Source organism: Oncorhynchus gorbuscha, linkage group LG02 (genome assembly GCF_021184085.1).
Source record: "Oncorhynchus gorbuscha isolate QuinsamMale2020 ecotype Even-year linkage group LG02, OgorEven_v1.0, whole genome shotgun sequence".
Taxonomy (NCBI): domain Eukaryota; kingdom Metazoa; phylum Chordata; class Actinopteri; order Salmoniformes; family Salmonidae; genus Oncorhynchus; species Oncorhynchus gorbuscha.
The window spans coordinates 60,776,209-60,794,046 of NC_060174.1; positions in this window are offsets into that span (position 1 = coordinate 60,776,209).

The window sequence follows — 17,838 nt, forward strand, 5'->3', positions numbered from 1 at the left end:
CCTGCAGCACAAACTCCAAAAAGTTCTGGGACACTGTAAAGTCCATGGAGAATAAGAGCACCTCCTCCCAGCTGCCCACTGCACTGAGGCTAGGAAACATTGTCACCACCGATAAATCCACAACAATTGAGAATTTCGATGAGCATTTTTCTACGGCTGGCCATGCTTTACACCTGGCTATCCCTACCCCGGTCAACAGCCCTGCACCCCCCACTGTCATGTTTTGTCATTGGTTATCATGTCTTGTCTCTGTGCTTCCCTTCTATTCGTTTCCCTCTGCTGGTCTTATTAGGTTCTTTCCCTCTTTCTATCCCTCTCTTCCCCTCCCTCTCTCCCTCTCTCGCTCTCTCTCCTTATCGTTCCGTTCCTGCTCCCAGCTGTTCCTCATTTACTCTTTTCACACCTGTCCCCTATTTTGCCCTCTGATTAGAGCCACTATTTCTCCCTCTGTTTTCCGCTTCTGTCCTTGTCGGATCCTTGTATGATGTTCGCTGTTCTGTGTCCTTGTCTCGCCCTGTCGTGTTTTATCTTCTTCAGATGCTGCGTATGAGCAGGTGTCTTAGTCTGCTACGGTCGGTGCCTTCCCGAAGCAACCTGCAGTCTATGGTCGAGTCTCCAGTCAGTCCTCGCAACTACGAGTGGATTTCAGTTTTTCCTGTTTTGTTTTCTCCTTGATATATCCAGGATTATTACTTTTGTCATATACTGGAATAAAGACTCTGTTTTCGTTAAGTCGCTTTTGGGTCCTCATTCACCAGCATAACACCCACAGCAACTTGCCCATGCCTCCCCCATTTCTCCTTCCCCCAAATCCAGATAGATGATGTTCTGAAAGAGCTGCAAAATCTGGACAAATCAGCTGGAATAGACAATCTGGACTCTCTCTTTCTAAAATTATCTGCCGCAATTGTTGCAACCCCTTTTACTAGTCTGTTCAACCTCTCTTTCGTATCGTCTGAGATCCACAAAGATTGGAAAGCTGCCGCAGTCATCCCCCTCTTCAAAGGGGAAGACACTCTAGACCCAAAATGATAAAGACCTATATCTATCCTACCATGCCTTTCTAAGGTCTTCGACAGCAAGATTAACAAACAGATCACCAACCATTTCGAATCCCACTGTACCTTCTCCGCTATGCAATCTGATTTCCGAGCTGGTCATGGGTGCACCTCAGCCACGCTCAATGTCCTAAACGATATCATAACCTCCATAGATAAAAAAACTATACTGTGAAGCCGTATTCATCGACCTGGCCAAGGCTTTCGACTCTGTCAATCACCACATTCTTATTGGCAGACTCAACAGCCTTGGTTTCTCTAATGACTGCCTCACCTGGTTCACCAACTACTTCTCAGACAGAGCTCAGTATGTCAAATTGGAGGGCCTGTTGTCCGGACCTCTGGCAGTCTCTATGGGGGTGCCACAGAGTTAAATTCTCGGGCAGACTCTTTCCTTTGTATACATCAATGATGTCACTCTTGCTGCTGGTGATTCTCTGATCCACCTCTACACAGACGACAGTATTCTGTATACTTCTGGCCCTTCTTTGGACACTGTGTAAACTAACCTCCAGATGAGATTCAATGTCATACAACTCTCCTTCCGTGGCCTTCAACTGCAAGTAAAACTAAATGCATGCTCTTCAACCATAACTGCCTGCACCCGCCCGCCCGTCTAGCATCGTCATAATGTCATGTTTTGTCTTATATTGTCTTGTCCTTGTGCTTTCCCTTCTGTTCGTTTCCCCCTGCTGGTCTTATTATGTTCGTTCCCTTTTTCTATCCCTCTCTCTCCCCCTCCCTCTCTCTCTTCTCTCTATCGTTCCGTTCCTGCTCCCAGCTGTTCCTCATTCTCCTAACTCACTCATTTAGTCTTTTCACACCTGTCCCCTATTTTGTCCTCTGATTAGAGTCCCTATTTCTCCCCTTGTTTTCCGCTTCTGTCTTTGTCGGATCCTTGTATGATGTTCGCTGTGCTGTGTCCTTGTCTCGCCCTGTCGTGTCTTGTCTCCTTCAGATGCTGTGTGTGAGCAGGTGTCTTAGTCTGCTACAGTCGGTGCCTTCCCGAAGCAACCTGCAGTCAATGGTCGAGTCTCCAGTCTGTCCTCGTTACTACGAGTGGATTTAAGTTTTTTCCTGTTTTGTTTTCTTCTTTAGTGTTCCAGGATTATTACTTTTGCCATTTACTGGAATAAAGACTCTGTTTTCGCTAAGTCGCTTTTGGGTCCTCATTCACCAGCATAAGAGAAGGATCCGACCAAGAATGGACCCAGCGACTACGGATTCTCGTAACACTGCCGTCGAGATCCAGGGAGCTATGCTCGGCAGACACGAGCAGGAATTGTCTGCTGCTCGTCATGCCGTTGAGACCCTGGTCGCTCAGGTTTCCGACCTCTCTGGACAGTTTCAGAGTCTTCGTCTCGTGCCACCAGCTACTTCCTGGTCAGCCGAGTCTCCGGAACCTAGGGTTAATAACCCACCATGTTACTCCGGGCAGCCCACTGAGTGCCGCTCCTTTCTCACCCAGTGTGATATTGTGTTCTCTCTCCAACCCAACACATACTCAAGAGAGAGAGCTCGGATTGCTTACGTCATTTCACTCCTTACTGGCCGGGCTCGAGAGTGGGGCACAGCTATCTGGGAGGCAATTTGTTCTAACAATTACCTGAACTTTAAAGAGGAGATGATACGGGTTTTTGATCGTTCAGTTTTTGGTAGGGAGGCTTCTAGGGCCCTGGCTTCCCTATGTCAAGGTGATCGATCCATAACGGATTACTCTATAGAGTTTCGCACTCTTGCTGCCTCTAGTGACTGGAACGAGCCGGCGCTGCTCGCTCGTTTTCTGGAGGGACTCCACGCAGAGGTTAAGGATGAGATTCTCTCCCGGGAGGTTCCTTCCAGTGTGGACTCTTTGATTGCACTCGCCATCCGCATAGAACGACGGGTAGATCTTCGTCACCGAGCTCGTGGAAGAGAGCTCGCGTTAACGGTGTTCCCCCTCTCCGCATCGCAACCATCTCCTCCCTCCGGCTCAGAGACTGAGCCCATGCAGCTGGGAGGTATTCGCAACTCGACTAAGGAGAGGGAACGGAGGATCACCAACTGCCTGTGCCTCTATTGCGGTTTGGCTGGACATTTTGTCAATTCATGTCCAGTAAAAGCCAGAGCTCATCAGTAAGCGGAGGGCTACTGGTGAGCGCTACTACTCAGGTCTCTCCATCTAGATCCTGTACTACTATGTCGGTCCATCTACACTGGACCGGTTCGGCTGCTTCATGCAGTGCCTTGATAGACTCTGGGGCTGAGGGTTGTTTTATGGACGAAGCATGGGCTCGGAAACATGACATTCCTATCAGACAGTTAGGGAAGCCCACGCCCATGTTCGCCTTAGATGGTAGTCTTCTCACCAGTATCAGATATGAGACACTACCTTTAACCCTCACAGTATCTGGTAACCACAGTGAGACTATTTCCTTTTTGATTTTTTGTTCACCTTTTACACCTGTTGTTTTGGGTCATCCCTGGCTAGTATGTCATAATCATAAACTGAAAGCGCGAACCACTGCTTTTAATCAGGGCAAGGTGTCTGGCAACATGACTGAATACAAACAGTGCAGCTATTCCCTCCGTAAGGCTATTAAACAAGCTAAGCGTCAGTACAGAGACAAAGTGGAATCTCAATTCAATGGCTCAGACACAAGAGGCATGTGGCAGGGTCTACAGTCAATCACGGACTACAAGATGAAATCCAGCCCAGTCACGGACCAGGATGTCTTGCTCCCAGGCAGACTAAATAACTTTTTTGCCCGCTTTGAGGACAATACAGTGCCACTGACACGGCCTGCAACGGAAACATGCGGTCTCTCCTTCACTGCAGCCGAGGTGAGTAAGACATTTAAATGTGTTAACCCTCGCAAGGCTGCAGGCCCAGACGGCATCCCCAGCCGCGCCCTCAGAGCATGCGCAGACCAGCTGGCCGGTGTGTTTACGGACATATTCAATCAATCCCTATACCAGTCTGCTGTTCCCACATGCTTCAAGAGGGCCACCATTGTTCCTGTTCCCAAGAAAGCTAAGGTAACTGAGCTAAACGACTACCGCCCCGTAGCACTCACTTCCGTCATCATGAAGTGCTTTGAGAGACTAGTCAAGGACCATATCACCTCCACCCTACCTGACACCCTAGACCCACTCCAATTTGCTTACCGCCCAAATAGGTCCACAGACGATGCAATCTCAACCACACTGCACACTGCCCTAACCCACCTGGACAAGAGGAATACCTATGTGAGAATGCTGTTCATCGACTACAGCTCGGCATTCAACACCATAGTACCCTCCAAGCTCGTCATCAAGCTCGAGACCCTGGGTCTCGACCCCGCCCTGTGCAACTGGGTACTGGACTTCCTGACGGGCCGCCCCCAGGTGGTGAGGGTAGGCAACAACATCTCCTCCCCGCTGATCCTCAACACGGGGGCCCCACAAGGGTGCGTTCTGAGCCCTGTTCACCCACGACTGCGTGGCCACGCACGCCTCCAACTCAATCATCAAGTTTGCGGACGACACAACAGTGGTAGGCTTGATTACCAACAACGACGAGACGGCCTACAGGGAGGAGGTGAGGGCCCTCGGAGTGTGGTGTCAGGAAAATAACCTCACACTCAACGTCAACAAAACTAAGGAGATGATTGTGGACTTCAGGAAACAGCAGAGGGAACACCCCCTATCCACATCGATGGAACAGTAGTGGAGAGGGTAGCTAGTTTTAAGTTCCTCGGCATACACATCACAGACAAACTGAATTGGTCCACTCACACTGACAGCGTCGTGAAGAAGGCGCAGCAGCGCCTATTCAACCTCAGGAGGCTGAAGAAATTCGGCTTGTCACCAAAAGCACTCACAAACTTCTACAGATGCACAATCGAGAGCATCCTGGCGGGCTGTATCACCGCCTGGTACGGCAACTGCTCCGCCCTCAACCGTAAGGCTCTCCAGAGGGTAGTGAGGACTGCACAACGCATCACCGGGGGCAAACTACCTGCCCTCCAGGACACCTACACCACCCGTTGTTACAGGAAGGCCATAAAGATCATCAAGGACATCAACCACCCGAACCACTGCCTGTTCACCCCACTATCATCCAGAAGGCGAGGTCAGTACAGGTGCATCAAAGCTGGGACCGAGAGACTGAAAAACAGCTTCTATCTCAAGGCCATCAGACTGTTAAACAGCCACCACTAACACTGAGTGGCTGCTGCCAACACACTGTCATTGACACTGACCCAACTCCAGCCATTTTAATAATGGGAATTGATGGGAAATGATGTAAATATATCACTAGCCACTTTAAACAATGCTACCTTATATAATGTTACTTACCCTACATTATTCATCTCATATGCATATGTATATACTGTACTCTACATCATCGACTGCATCCTTATGTAACACATGTATCACTAGCCACTTTAACTATGCCACTTTGTTTACTTTGTCTACACACTCATCTCATATGTATATACTGTACTCGATACCATCTACTGTATGCTGCTCTGTACCATCACTCATTCATATATCCTTATGTACATGTTCCTTATCCCCTTACACTGTGTATAAGACAGTAGTTTTGGAATTGTTAGTTAGATTACTTGTTGGTTATCACTGCATTGTCGGAACTAGAAGCATAAGCATTTCGCTACACTCGCATTAACATCTGCTAACCATGTGTATGTGACAAATACAATTTGATTTGATTTGATTTAATCCTTCTATTAATTGGTCTAGTAATTCTATCCTATCCTGGAACGTTTCTTGTCATGTGAAGTGTTTAATGTCTGCTATCCCTCCTGTTTCTTCTGTCCCCTCTTCTCAGGAGGAACCTGGTGATTTGACAGGAGTGCCGGAGGAATATCATGATCTGCGCACAGTCTTCAGTCGGTCCAGAGCCAACTCCCTTCCTCCTCACCGGTCGTATGATTGTAGTATTGATCTCCTTCCGGGGACCACTCCCCCTCAGGGTAGACTATACTCTCTGTCGGCTCCCGAACGTAAGGCTCTCGAGGATTATTTGTCTGTTTCTCTTGACGCCGGCACCGTAGTGCCTTCTTCCTCTCCTGCCGGAGCGGGGTTTTTTTTTTGTTAAGAAGAAGGACGGTACTCTGCGCCCCTGCGTGGATTATCGAGGGCTGAATGACATAACGGTTAAGAATCGTTATCCGCTTCCCCTTATGTCATCAGCCTTCGAGATTCTGCAGGGAGCCAGGTTCTTTACTAAGTTGGACCTTCGTAATGCTTACCATCTCGTGCGCATCAGAGAGGGGGACGAGTGGAAAACGGCGTTTAACACTCCGTTAGGGCATTTTGAGTACCGGGTTCTGCCGTTTGGTCTCGCTAATGCTCCAGCTGTTTTTCAGGCATTAGTTAATGATGTACTGAGAGACATGCTGAACATCTTTGTTTTTGTCTACCTTGACGATATCCTGATTTTTTCACCGTCACTCGAGATTCATGTTCAGCACGTTCGACGTGTACTCCAACGCCTTTTAGAGAATTGTCTCTACGTGAAGGCTGAGAAGTGCGCCTTTCATGTCTCCTCTGTCACTTTTCTCGGTTCTGTTATTTCCGCTGAAGGCATTCAGATGGATCCCGCTAAGGTCCAGGTTGTCAGTGATTGGCCCGTTCCAAGGTCACGTGTCGAGTTGCAGCGCTTTCTAGATTTCGCTAATTTCTATCGGCGTTTCATTCGTAATTTCGGTCAAGTTGCTGCCCCTCTCACAGCTCTTACTTCTGTCAAGACGTGCTTTAAGTGGTCCGGTTCCGCCCAGGGAGCTTTTGATCTCCTCATGAAGCGTTTTACGTCCGCTCCTATCCTCGTTACTCCTGACGTCACTAAACAATTCATTGTCGAGGTTGACGCTTCAGAGGTGGGCGTGGGAGCCATTCTATCCCAGCGCTTCCAGTCTGACGATAAGGTCCATCCTTGCGCTTATTTTTCTCATCGCCTGTCGCCATCGGAACGCAACTATGATGTGGGTAACCGCGAACTGCTCGCCATCCGCTTAGCCCTAGGCGAATGGCGACAGTGGTTGGAGGGGGCGACCGTTCCTTTTGTCGTTTGGACTGACCATAAGAACCTTGAGTACATCCGTTCTGCCAAACGACTTAATGCACGTCAAGCTCGTTGGGCGTTGTTTTTCGCTCGTTTCGAGTTTGTGATTTCTTATCGCCCGGGTAATAAGAACACCAAGCCTGATGCCTTATCCCGTCTCTTTAGTTCTTCTGTGGCTTCTACCGATCCCGAGGGATTCTTCCTTATGGGCGTGTTGTCGGGTGACAGTCTGGGGAATTGAGAGACAGGTTAAGCAAGCACTCACTCACACTGCGTCGCCGCGCGCTGTCCTAGTAACCTTCTTTTCGTTCCTTTTTCTACTCGTCTGGCTGTTCTTCAGTGGGCTCACTCTGCCAAGTTAGCTGGCCATCCCGGCGTTCGAGGTACACTTGCTTCTATTCGCCAGCACTTTTGGTGGCCTACTCAGGAGCGTGACACGTGCCGTTTCTTGGCTGCTTGTTCGGACTGCGCGCAGACTAAGTCAGGTAACTCTCCTCCTGCCGGTCGTCTCAGACCGCTTCCCATTCCTTCTCGACCATGGTCTCACATCGCCTTAGACTTCATTACCGGTCTGCCTTCGTCTGCGGGGAAGACAGTGATTCTTACGGTTGTCGATAGGTTCTCTAAGGCGGCACATTTCATTCCCCTCGCTAACCTTCCTTCCGCTAAGGAGATGGCACAAATCATCATCGATAATGTGTTCAGAATTCATGGCCTCCCGTTAGACGCCGTTTCAGACAGAGGTCCGCAATTCACGTCACAGTTTTGGAGGGAGTTCTGTCGTTTGATTGGTGCTTCCGTCAGTCTCTCTTCCGGTTTTCATCCCCAGTCTAACGGTCAAGCAGAAAGGGCCAATCAGACGATTGGTCGCATACTACGCAGCCTTTCTTTTAGAAACCCTGCGTCTTGGGCAGAACAGCTCCCCTGGGCAGAATACGCTCACAACTCGCTTCCTTCGTCTGCTACCGGGCTATCTCCGTTTCAGAGTAGTCTGGGTTACCAGCCTCCTCTGTTCTCGTCCCAGCTCGCCGAGTCCAGCGTTCCCTCCGCTCAGGCGTTTGTCCAACGTTGTGAGCGCACCTGGAGGAGGGTGAAGTCTGCACTTTGCCGTTACAGGGCGCAGACTGTGAGAGCCGCCAATAAACGTAGGATTAAGAGTCCTAGGTATTGTCGCGGCCAGAGAGTGTGGCTTTCCACTCGTAACCTTCCCCTTACGACAGCTTCTCGTAAGTTGACTCCGCGGTTCATTGGTCCGTTCCGTGTCTCCCAGGTCGTCAATCCTGTCGCTGTGCGACTGCTTCTTCCGCGACATCTTCGTCGCGTCCATCCTGTCTTCCATGTCTCCTGTGTCAAGCCCTTTCTTCGCACCCCGTTCGTCTTCCCCCCCCCCCCATCCTTGTCGAGGGCGCACCTATTTACAAGGTACGTAGGATCATGGACATGCGTTCTCGGGGACGTGGTCACCAGTACTTAGTGGATTGGGAGGGTTACGGTCCTGAGGAGAGGAGTTGGGTTCCATCTCGGGACGTGCTGGACCGTTCGCTGATTGATGATTTCCTCCGTTGCCGCCAGGATTCCTCCTCGAGTGCGCCAGGAGGCGCTCGGTGAGTGGGGGGGGTACTGTCATGTTTTGTCTTATATTGTCTTGTCCTTGTGCTTTCCCTTCTGTTCGTTTCCCCCTGCTGGTCTTATTAGGTTTGTTCCCTTTTTCTATCCCTCTCTCTCCCCCTCCCTCTCTCTCTTCTCTCTATCGTTCCATTCCTCCTCCCAGCTGTTCCTCATTCTCCTAACTCACTCATTTAGTCTTTTCACACCTGTCCCCTATTTTGTCCTCTGATTAGAGTCCCTATTTCTCCCCTTGTTTTCCACTTCTGTCTTTGTCGGATCCTTGTATGATGTTCGCTGTGCTGTGTCCTTGTCTCGCCCTGTCGTGTCTTGTCTCCTTCAGATGCTGCGTGTGAGCAGGTGTCTTAGTCTGCTACGGTCGGTGCCTTCCCGAAGCAACCTGCAGTCAATGGTCGAGTCTCCAGTCTGTCCTCGTTACTACGAGTGGATTTAAGTTTTTTCCTGTTTTGTTTTCTTCTTTAGTGTTCCAGGATTATTACTTTTGCCATTTACTGGAATAAAGACTCTGTTTTCGCTAAGTCGCTTTTGGGTCCTCATTCACCAGCATAACACATAATCTGGACGGTTCTGACTTAGAAGACGTGGACAACTACAAATACCTAGGTGTCTGGTTAGACTGTAAACTCTCCTTCCAGACTCACATTAAGCATCTCCAATCCAAAATTAAATCTAGAATCAGCTTCCTATTTTGCAACAAAGCATCCTTCACTCAAGCTGCCATACATATCCTCGTAAAACTGACTAACCTACCGATTCTTGACTTCGGCGATGTCATTTACAAAATAGCCTCCAACACTCTACTCAGCAAATTGGATTCAGTCTATCACAGTGCCATCCGTTTTGTCACCAAAGCCCTATATACTACCCACCACTGCGACCTGTATGCTCTCGTTGGCTGGCCCTCACTTCATATTCGTCGCCAAACCCACTGGGTCCAGGCCATCTATAAGTCTTTGCTAAGTAAAACTCTGCCTTATCTCAGCTCACTAGTCACAATAGCAGCATCACCCTCTTTAACTTTAAGCATCAGCTGTCAGAGCAGCGTACAGATCAAAGCATCTGTACATAGCCCACCTGTAAATAGCCCATCTAACTACCTCAGCTCCTTTGCAACCCAGTATCTCTACTTGCACATTCATCTTCTATTAATCCAGTGTTTAATTGCAAAATTGTAAATTTCTTCGCCACTACGGCCTATTTATTGCCTTATCTCCCTAATCTTACCTAATTTGCACACACTGTATATATACTTTTCTATTGTGTTTCTATATATACTTTTCTATTGTGTTACTGACTGTACATTTGTTTATTCCTGTTATGCAGGTGAATGAGGACCCAAAAGCGACTTGGCGAAAACAGAGTCTTTATTCCAGTAAAGGAAATAGGCAATACTCCTAGACAAATCAGAGCAGAAAACAAAACATAAAAAACGAATTCCACTCGTAGTGACGAGGACAGACTGGAGACTCGACCATAAACTGTAGGTTGCCTCGGGAAGGCACCGACCGTAGCAGACTCAGACACCTGCTCACACGCAGCATCTGAGGGAAAGAAGTCACAGCACGGCGAACAATATACAAGGATCCGACAGGACAGAAACGGAAGACAAGGGGAGAAATAGGGACTCTAATCAGAGGACAAGATAGGGAACAGGTGTGGAAAGACTAAATGAGTGAGTAGGAGAATAGGAACAGCTGGGAGCAGGAACGGAACGATAGAGAGAAGAGAGAGAGGGAGGGAGAGAGAAAAAAGGGAACGAACCTAATAAGACCAGCAGGGGGAAAACGAACAGAAGGGAAAGCAAAATGACAAGACAATATAAGACAAAACATGACAATTCCATGTGTAACTCTGTTGTTGTTTGTGTCTCACTGCTTTGATTTATCTTGGCCAGGTCGCAGTTGCAAATGAGAACTTGTTCTCAACTGGCCTACCTGGTTAAATCAAGGTGAAATAATAATCTGTGATTATGGGAGCATCCACATGAATGTAGAAGTCTTTATAAGCATATTCTAAAAAATCTGAATAATGTCTTAGTGTGGTGCGGTGAAGAATCCAACAACCTTGTATTCAGTACAAATCACATGATTGTGGGAGCACCTCCTTTAAGAGTATGAATTAGGCTGATTGAGAAGGTTTGAATCTAAAGCAACCTGCCTACACATTTTCTGAAGTACAACAGACCACACAGTCAAAGCTGTGTGTTGGAAAACCTTGGTAGAGCATGGGTGATGCAGGAATCGTGTTGCTCATGTGAATTATTTATTTTTAATACGCGCAGGGAGACCCATCATGCAGCATTTGTTGTGTGACAAGTTGACTAATCAGTCCGATATAGAGAATCACCCCGTGGGGGGATTATCTTTGTCTTTATGGATTTATGGTAGATTTATTGTTTTACAGAGATGAGACATTTAGTTTAGTGTCAGGCGGCTTGCTGAATATGCTTAGCTATTAGTCCAGTAGTGGGTGGGTGGTTTTCAGGGGTTTTCACAGCATTTCCGGATGTAGGATTCCTCAGTGTGTGTAGATAGCTGTAAAAAAATACACTTATGGTAATGCAGTTCATTACAGTTCTTTGTAGATTATGACAACATGTAATGCTGGTTAAGGAATTATAATTGGATCTACAGGAGCATTGGATGGTATAACATTGCTCAAGATTGCTCAAAAAAAGAAGACATGTATATTTTAAACTGCCATATAAAGTCCAAATATTATTTGAATAACATTTTTAAAAGGGAACCTTTTCTGATTTGTAATTTAAATTGAGTTCTGTTTTGGAAATCACCAAAATAAGTATTTGGTAGGCTAAGAACTAAATTAAGGTTAAGGAGATATACCGACCATGTATGGTAATTACTAATGACAGTTCTCTGAAAAAAGGAAAAGTAGGTCCTAACAGTGACCAACAAGAAATGTGTGCTTTATTTACCTGTTTCCACTTTTATTAAAGTTTACACCATACTTTATTAAATGTATTAAGATGTGTGAGGTGCTTTGTTTTTAGGGAGCTAAAATGTGAAGTTGTGATGATGAGTCACAACGGGAATAATGTTTATCATGCTGCAATGCTCTGTGAGGTATTTTTGGACAAGTGGGGGGAAAGAAATATAATCTACCACCTCAATATATGATTTATTCTCTCCTCTCTCTCCCATCATGATTCCCATGAGAAAAATTAATGAAGGTCAAATAAATGAAGTCAAAGAGACAGACCTTTTGCCATGTACATTTTGTAGATCTTTGTCACCTGTCAGTTGAATCATTAACTAAAGCCAGGTCATAAAGCTGTAGTTTATGGAAAGTTTGATCATTGTGGGTCGTAAAGATCGGGCCTTTTATTGCCCCCTGGGCGGGGCCCATTGCATGATCTTACCTTGACACAATATGCATGTGATCCTACTCTTTTAACCTCCCTTGGCAGCTACAAACGTGGAAGCCAGAGGTCGTTGTTGGGTGTTTTGCATTTTTGCTTATCTGTTTGTTTTATGTATGCTGGTAACTGCCTGGGGATGTAATGCTTCCTTAGCTAAATGCATGTTTTGCTATACACCTCTCTTCTCCAGATTTCCCAACATGTTCTTCTCCCTGCAGTATTTGCATCGTTCTGAGAATGTGGATGCACTGGGTGTCTTCTTCTGGCCATGCGTGTAGTGTTACGTGACAGACGCATGTATCCCTTGGGTACGCAAGGATGTTTCATAGATTGTCAGGTGACTGTCAATTGTAGAGGTCCATTTCCTTCTTGGAATAACAGCGTTTACAGTGTGTTACAAAACAGACCCAACTAATAGTAATGTCCCAAATATAAATATGAATTGTTTTGGATGTAATTCATTGGTTTTTATAACATACCAAAAATTAGATGATACTAAAATGGAGTACGGAATGCTAATTTTCCATAACTCTATAAGCTACAGAATTTGAGTAGTTTTTTTCCTTTTATAATACATATTTTGTGTATATATATTTAGAAACATATTGAGCACATGTTTTTAAACTTATATTATTTCCTGAGATTTGAAATGCACAAAGTCATTAGCAATCATTTCATGCTATTTCTGCAGTATTACCTGCACTTAAAAATAAATCAAGGTATTTCAAAAAAAAACGAAATACACATATTTCCTTCTCCATGTACACACGTCTATGGAAGATCAAGGGAAATAAATCAACTATATTAATATGTTCATTATACCAATTTTGAAAAATAGTTTTGAAATGGCCTTTTATTATGACGATTGATGTGTAAATAGTTAAGCTACTAATTATTTACATAGTTATTTAATGAAAAATGACCCTCCAATTGTAATTAGCTATACAACCATTGATTTTTGCTGTCTTCTCAAAACGTATTTTTTAAATTTTGCAAGTCCTTGTACTTATTTACTAAATTCCACAATAAAATCTGTTGCTACACTGCTTTGAATAGTTTTCTTCAGGATTACCGACAGCAATGGCTTGAATGATAAAATCGGCAAAGATGAGGTTTAAAAATAATAACAATTCACCAAGCTGACATGGCAATTCACACTGTACAAATATACAAACGATATGTACGCATGTGTAGTCTGTTTGACACTTTGAGTACTTTTAGTAAGAATATTTACATGTATTTACATTCTTCATTCTAACATCACTTCAAATGAAACTAGACTGCTGACTTAAACATTTTGAACTATGTAACGAAGAACATTAGAATAGGCGACTTTCATTTTGAAGACGAAAAACATAAATTTGACAATTAATGGCCAGAACAGCTTGGTTTGAAAATTAGAAATGGAATAATTTCCAGTTGTCCAAGTGTGTCCATATGTTTGGAAACAACTATTGATGTAATTACAGTAATCCTGAGATGTTTCTTCACAGCAATTGTCACAGATGAACACTGTTTCTTTATCATACGTTAATGCTTCCACCTAGTGGTCCAGTACGATACTAAAGTAATGTAAATAAGGGAACGATACCATATCAAAATACAGGTAAATAAAAAATAGCACTGTTTCTCTCCTGTAGTCTCTACTATTATCTATTTGTATGAAGAAAATATATACCTCAAAATACCGTCATTGATTGGTAAATATGATCAGTGAATATGGTAAATAATTGCGTAGTCTTCGCTTTATCCGAGCTTGAAGAGGGACAACTTACAAAATATACTTTTATAATCATAAAGTGATGATACTTATTACTGAACAATTCAAATATAAAGTAAATGTACTGTGTCACTCTCTGCTGTGAGTTACCGTAATGGGGGGTGTCTTGGTAGGTCTTGGTCTCCTCCTGTGACCGTTTGGGCTGTATAAATCCTCATGCATCTCAATATAGAAATGTTCTCCTCCACATCTAAAAACACATCAGTGCAGTTTGGGGGAATAGAATGTTTAATGTGAATGCTCTATAGTATTGCAACAAAACGACATACAATTGAGGATATTACTTGTACCTTTTTTCTTTGTCTCCTGACACCTCTTTTTCAAATTCAAAATGGCGACGGCCAGTGTCATCAGTGCAAATGCAAAGAGTCCAAATGCAGCTACAGTTGAAATGTGACCTTTTTCCAAAACAAGTGCCACAGTTGAATTGTAGGTACAGTGACTTCAGAAAGTATTCACACCACTTGACTTTTTCCACACTTTGGTGTGTTACAGCCTGAATTTAAAATGAATTAAATTCTGCTTTCTTTGTTACTGGCCTACACACAATACTTCATAAGGTCAAAGTGGAATTACGTAAAAAAAATAAAAAATTAAATGAATTAAAACTGAAAAGCTGAAATGTATTGAGTCAATAAGTATTCAACCCCTTTGTTATGGCAAGCCTAAATCCCCAAGGACTGGAAAGCTGCCGCAGTCATCCCCCTCTTCAAAGGGGGTGACACCCTGGACCCAAACTGTTACAGACCTATATCCATCCTGCCCTGCCTATCTAAGGTCTTCGAAAGCCAAGTCAACAAACAGGTGACTGACCATCTCGAATCCCACCGTACCTTCTCCGCTATGCAATCCGGTTTCCGAGCCGGTCACGGGTGCACCTCAGCCACACTCAAGGTACTAAACGACATCATAACCGCCATCGATAAAAGACAGTACTGTGCAGCCGTCTTCATCGACCTTGCCAAGGCTTTCGACTCTGTCAATCACCATATTCTTATCGGCAGACTCAGTAGCCTCGGTTTTTCGGATGACTGCCTTGCCTGGTTCACCAATTACTTTGCAGACAGAGTTCAGTGTGTCAAATCGGAGGGCATGTTGTCCGGTCCTCTGGCAGTCTCTATGGGGGTGCCACAGGGTTCAATTCTCGGGCCGACTCTTTTCTCTGTATATATCAATGATGTTGCTCTTGATGCGGGTGATTCCCTGATCCACCTCTACGCAGACGACACCATTGTATACACTTTCGGCCCGTCATTGGACACTGTGCTATCTAACCTCCAATCGAGCTTCAATGCCATACAACACTCCTTCCGTGGCCTCCAACTGCTCTTAAACGCTAGTAAAACCAAATGCATGCTTTTCAACCGATCGCTGCCTGCACCAGCATGCCCGACTAGCATCACCACACTGGATGGCTCCGACCTTGAATATGTGGACACCTATAAGTACCTAGGTGTCTGGCTAGACTGCAAACTCTCCTTCCAGACCCATATCAAACATCTCCAATCGAAAATCAAATCAAGAATCGGCTTTCTATTCCGCAACAAAGCCTCCTTCACTCACGCTGCCAAGCTTACCCTAGTAAAACTGACTATCCTACCGATCCTCGACTTCGGCGACGTCATCTACAAAATTGCTTCCAACACTCTACTCAGCAAACTGGATGCAGTTTATCACAGTGCCATCCGTTTTGTCACTAAAGCACCTTATACTACCCACCACTGCGACGTGTATGCTCTAGTCGGCTGGCCCTCGCTACATATTCGTCGCCAGACCCACTGGCTTCAGGTCATCTACAAGGCCATGCTAGGCAAAGCTCCGCCTTATCTCAGTTCACTGGTCACGATGGCAACACCCATCCGTAGCACTCGCTCCAGCAGGTGTATCTCATTGATCATCCCTAAAGCCAACACCTCATTCGGTCGCCTTTAGTTCCAGTACTCTGCTGCCTGTGACTGGAACGAATTGCAAAAATCGCTGAAGTTGGAGACTTTTATCTCCTCACCAACTTCAAACATCAGCTAGCTGAGCAGCTAACCGATCGCTGCAGCTGTACATAATCTATTGGTAAATAGCACACCCATTTTCACCTACCTCATCCCCACAGTTTTTATTTATTTACTTTTATGCTCTTTTGCACACCAATATCTCTACCTGTACATGATCATTTATCACTCCAGTGTTAATCTGCAATATTGTAATTATTCGCCTACCTCCTCATGCCTTTTGCACACATTGTATATAGACTCCCCTTTTTTTTCTCTGTGTTATTGACTTGTTAATTGTTTACTCCATGTGTAACTCTGTGTTGTCTGTTCACACTGCTATGCTTTATCTTGGCCAGGTCGCAGTTGCAAATGAGAACCTGTTCTCAACTAGCCTACCTGGTTAAATAAAGGTGAAATAAAAATAAAATAAAAATAAAAATATAAGTTCAGATGTATTTTTTTAACAAGTCACATAATAAGTTGCATGGACTCACTCTGTGTGCAATAATAGGGTTTAACATGATTTTTGAATGACTACCTCATCTCTGCAACGGTTGTCGTCTTCCTCTTCTGAGGAGGAGTAGGAAATATCAGACCAATATGCAGCGTGGTAAGTGTTCGCCATATTTATTACACTGAACACAGGAAACAAACGAACAAGCGAATAAAGAAAACGAAACAGCCCCGAATGGTGCAAAACACTGAAACAGAAAATAACCACCCACAAACTAGAGTGGGAAAACAGGCTACCTAAGTATGGCTCTCAATCAGAGACAACGATTGACAGCTGCCACTGATTGGGAACCATACCAGGCCAAACACATAGAAATATAAACAGAACAAAGAACAAAACATAGAATGCCCACCCCAACTCACGCCCTGACCAACCTAAAATAGAAACATACAAAAGGAACTATGGTCAGGACGTGACAATCTCTGTACCCACAGTACAGACGAGCAGTGCATTTCAAACACAGATACAACCACAAAGACAAGAGGAGATTTTCCAATGCCTCGCAAAGAAAGGCACCTATTGCTAGATGGGTAAAAAAAAGAGCAGACATTGAATATCCCTTTTGAGCGTTAATTACACTTTGGATGGTGTATCAATACACCCAGTCACTACAAAGATACAGGTGTCCATCCTAACTCAGTTGCTAGAGAGGAAGGAAACCACTCAGGAATTTCACCATGAGGCCAATGGTGACTGTAAAACAGGTACAGAGTTTAATGGCTGTGAAAGGAGATAACTGAGGATGAATCAACAACATTGTAGTTACTCCGCAATACTAACCTAAATGACAGAGTGAAAAGAAGGAAGCCTGTACAGAATTTAAATATTCCAAATCATGCATCCTGTTTGCAACAAGGCATAAAAGTAATCCTGCAAGAAAATGTAGCAAAAAAATGCACTTTTTGTCCTGAATACAAAGTGTTATGTTTGGGCAAATTACACATTACTGAGAAACCACCATTTATATTCCAAAGCATAATGGTGGCTGCATCGTGTTATGGGTGTGCTTGTAATCATTAAGGACTGGGGAATTCTTCAGGATAAAAAAGAAACAGAGTGTTGCTAGGCACAGGCAAAATCCAACAGGAAAACCTGGTTCCTTGCCAGACGCTGGAGTTGCTTACCAAGAAGACAGGGAATGTTCCTGAGTGACCGAGTTACAGTTTTGACTTAAATCTACTTGAAAATCTATGGCAAAACTTGAAAATGGATGTCCAGCAATAATCAACAACCAATTTGGGATGTAATACATTTTTTTAATTCAGGCTGTAACGCAACAAAATGTGGAATAAGTCAAAGGGTATGAATACTTTCGGAAGACATTTATTATTTTTTTGTTTTTGTTCTGTATCCTATCCCCTGATTGATATTCGTGACCCTCAAAGCTTGACTCAATACATACTGTGCTACCCGGACAAGTAATGGGAAGGTCTACTTTACAGAG